This window comes from Nothoprocta perdicaria, unplaced genomic scaffold, assembly GCF_003342845.1.
Source record: "Nothoprocta perdicaria isolate Ctin4 unplaced genomic scaffold, notPer1 scaffold_41, whole genome shotgun sequence".
Taxonomy (NCBI): Eukaryota; Metazoa; Chordata; class Aves; order Tinamiformes; family Tinamidae; genus Nothoprocta; species Nothoprocta perdicaria.
In genome coordinates this window covers 2,377,292-2,381,321 of record NW_020455655.1, presented here as the reverse complement: position 1 = coordinate 2,381,321, position 4,030 = coordinate 2,377,292, and positions in this window count along the sequence as shown.

The following is a 4,030-nucleotide window of genomic DNA, read 5'->3' as shown; positions in this document are numbered from 1 at the left end:
GCTGCCCGAGCAGGCCCGGCAGGGCGCTCAGCGTGCGCTCCACCACGTCGCTCATGGCGGCGGCTGCCCCGAAAGAGCCAGGCCGCCCGCCCGGGCCGCCACCTGCGCCGGCCTCACCACGCACTTCCGGGCGCCGCCCTAGCACGCACTTCCGGGCGCCGCCCCTCCCCGCCGGTAGGGCGGCAGCAGGGGGCGCCGCCAACGGCCGTTAACGGCCGCCGGGCGCGCGCAGGCGCCGGGGCGGGGCACGTGGAAGGGGTTAAAGCGGCCGCGGTGTCGCGGGTGGAGTGCTGGCAGTGCTCTTTTCATGCCTCACCCGATGTCGCGGCGGCCGCAGCGCCGGAAGGTGGAGCTGGAGGCCGCGGGCTGCGGCAGCGGCCGGCCCGGTCCCGCGGGGCTGGCGCTCCGCGCTGGGGTAAGGCTCTGCGCAGCGGCGCTGCCTCGGCGCTCTGTGCACTCCCAGGAGGAGCAAGCTGTTCGCAGGGAACGCAGAACAGCACTTCTCCACGTGAAAAATAACCCTTGAATTGCCAAGGGTAAAAATCAGAGAGATGYCTGGCTTTTTTAGTGATTGTTTCTGCCATTTTGTGCTATCGTGCYGTTCAAGTTGAGGTGAGCTTTTGAAATGAGGTTAGCTTCCTGTGGCCAGAACTGAACAGGAACAGTTGCAGGTGTCAAGTGGATAGAGGATAAAAGCCTTGTTCTTTTTTGGTCATTTAATTTCCATAGAARTGATTTCAAGTGACAAGAATTCTTGCATTTTGCCTGCTAAGAATAGGCTTTTTCTCAGGCTGCCCTGAAACAGCTTCATACAATGTCTTACCATGGTGAGCACTGCATGGCTGGGACAGGACCATCTATTCCCCAAACCAGGGACACTTATACAAGCACAAAAGGGGCCCAAGTGACTTCCGCGTTTCTATCATGATACAAGGGAAAAAGGGCATCTGATGGTGGTCTTTACATGAGCTTATTAAGTCTTTCCAAAACCATGTAAGGAAGTCTTCAACCAATTGCAGCAACGTATGTTCAGATAATCCTTTTTTTAGCACAGCTGTTTTTCTTTCATTGTTCTGCAAACAAGGAAAATGTGTGATGCTGAAATCTGTGAGTCAGTAGTCTTGCTAATAATAGCAGACATACTGTGTAGAGGTATCAATACAAAGCTTTTTTTGTTTTTTTTTTCTTTTTTTTTTCTAGGAGGAATGCGGGGAAAACACAAAATCCCCTTTGACTGATATGTTTGTAATGAAAAAATATCCCTTCACCAAAAAAAAACTGCCAAAATAATGCTTTAAGATGAACTCTTGTTTAAAATGACTGACTCTTGTTTAAAATGAGGGGAAAAAAGAAAAACAGAAATGCTATGTAGGAACAAGTTTAGACTTGCACTTTATAAAAGTATAGAAGTTGACATTTCTGTTACATTAAATTGAAATATGTACATGGATATTTTGTAAAGTTCATTTTCAAAAATACTTTGGTTAAGAATAGCTCGATTAAGAGTTCACAGAAGAGTCTCCCACGTATAAGTATCACATGATGGACAAGCTGGCAGTGCTTCCAAGATTTGTAGACAAAAAGCGTAAGCTTAGCAAAACTGAGCCCTCATGCCCTCGTAGGGCATGGCAAAAACTGTTAGTAAAGCTGATGAGACTTGAAGAAGTGCTATGACACTAATGGTTTCATAAATGGCTTCGTGTTTGTTTAGGTATTGTTTCCAGAGCCTTGAGTTTTCCTTTTCACTGTAGGTAGAATGGAAATATATGGTATACGTTAAATGACATGTTGAATATGAACTCTCTGGCCTGTGTATGATGCTGTAGATGATTGCACTGGAACCAAGAGTCATGTAATTCATAATTGCATAATGAAAACATAAGATACCTGGCTTACTGCCAGATCTTTATATTCATTTTTGACACCTTGGATAAAAAGCTCCAGTAACACTTTACATATATATTTTTTTCAAATAATAGAATATGTAGTRTATTACTTAGCGTAATGACAGTATAAGCAGAAAAATTAAATTCACAAAAGGAAATTCTAACATCTAGGCATAAACTTGGTAATCTGCATTTTTGCCTACTTTTCTAATTACATGAAAAGCCTTGAAGTGTGATTATAAAACGAATGTAAAAATAGCACTGAAAGGCTGCATTTCAATTATTTCTCTAGGCTCTGTATCAGCTACACTCCCTACAATAAAAAAGCACTCTAATTGCTATTCTTGTAAATTCATCTTGACATGTGATAGGCAAGTGGTATTCTTTCTGGCTCATGAATCATTATTGGAAGTAAATAGTTCTAGAATAGAAAATGGGTTGATTGTGCAGGAGCCAAAACAGAATCCAAAATAGAAGAGCTTATGCTCTTCACAATGTTGATTCTGCACTGCAAAGAGGAGTGTGTAATAGTACAAGCAAATGATGCCAAATCAAAACAGAGATCTAGCAAGAAATAAAAGCAGCACTTTTACATAGTGATTTTTCTATGATGATTAAACATATTTAATGATGATTATCTGATCTGCCACATGTTAAATGAGCTTGTGAGCACACTAGTATGGAATTCTGGTTGAAATTGCTCAAAACCAGACCACAGCACTGCAGGTGTGCTCTGTCCCTGCCTTCAACACCATGTGCTCATGAGTATGTTGCCTCTTCCTAGTGGAGCTTATAAACGGTTTGTGTCTGAAAATTTAGATTTGCCCTTCCCTGCATTTTTTTACAYGCACAATTTTTTGCTTATGGTTTCAATGATTGTAATGGGTACTTTGCTTCAGATGAAGGTAGAGGTTGGGATTCCTTTTTCTCCCCACTGAGTTCCTGCAGTCTTTTTTCATCGTTTTGTGTTAGACAGGCCTGGCAAAGAGGGAGCGATTTAGCTCTAAGGAAACAATCCTTAGGAAATAATATAGAAACTATTTCACATAAGTAGAAACAAGTTTATCACATAAGTGGAAATGTATTGTGTAAAACAGATAGATGCAAATAGATATAATGCAATAGACAAAAAGACTATATAGACATATCATTTCAATAGGTATATTTCAACCAGTGACTTCATTGCAGCATTGTCACCAGTTAGGTGTTTTGCTCTTATTGTTTTCTCCAGAAAAAAAAGCCTTAGTTAGCCATATTTCTGTTTGTTTAGGTTCATTTACTACTTCTGTATTATGTGATGACTTTTGTCTGAATGACTAAATGTGTATAGTCATGTAAATGGAAATCTTAGAAATGGGATAGAAATAAAATATCAGATGGAGTAATGGAGATCAAATAGATACTTTTTGAAATACTGAGCGTATTAGATGGGAAAAGAATTGTTCAATTAATATAAACCTATGAGTTAAATCTGGGTTAGGAAATGAAGCAGTATTAAAAAATATTTTTATTCTTCCAGCTCAGTAGTGTCAGTATTTTAGCAATTCCTATTGTTGTATCTCTTTGGGTTAGTTTACAGCAGTGTATCTGAGACAAATGAAGGCATCAGCTCCTATCARTATTGTGTCGGAGTGGTTTGGAAGCCCATCCTATAGGATCGCAATGTGAACACCACAAAGGTAGGACCCTTTGTTCCTACTACAAAGCAGAGTGAATGTGTCTTCCTTGGATCTTTAGGGATTTGTGGCTGGCCTGTATGTACGAGGGCTAAATTTAAATTTATAAAAATGCTTATTATGATTAACATATGATTTTTTATTATTTATTTGTCCTAGTTTTTTTTAATTCTGAACATAGCAGAGCACGATGTACTGAACTCACGATGTCCATTCTATAATCAGAGCATCATTGATGCCTGTGYCCTTGTGGTGTAACATCCCCCCCGCCCGCCTGCACAGAGGGTTTGAGTACGGCGTGAAGGGGCGCCGGGCCGTCGGCGCGGGGCCCTCCCGCGGGTTTCTCGCCTCCTGCGCCGCCGTTTCTCCGCGGGGAGCCGCGGGCCCGGCCCCGCTCCAGGGAAGGGCGCAGCGCGGGGCGCGCATGCTCCGCGCCGGGGCCCTCCCCCGTCTCCTCCCCCTCGCCGG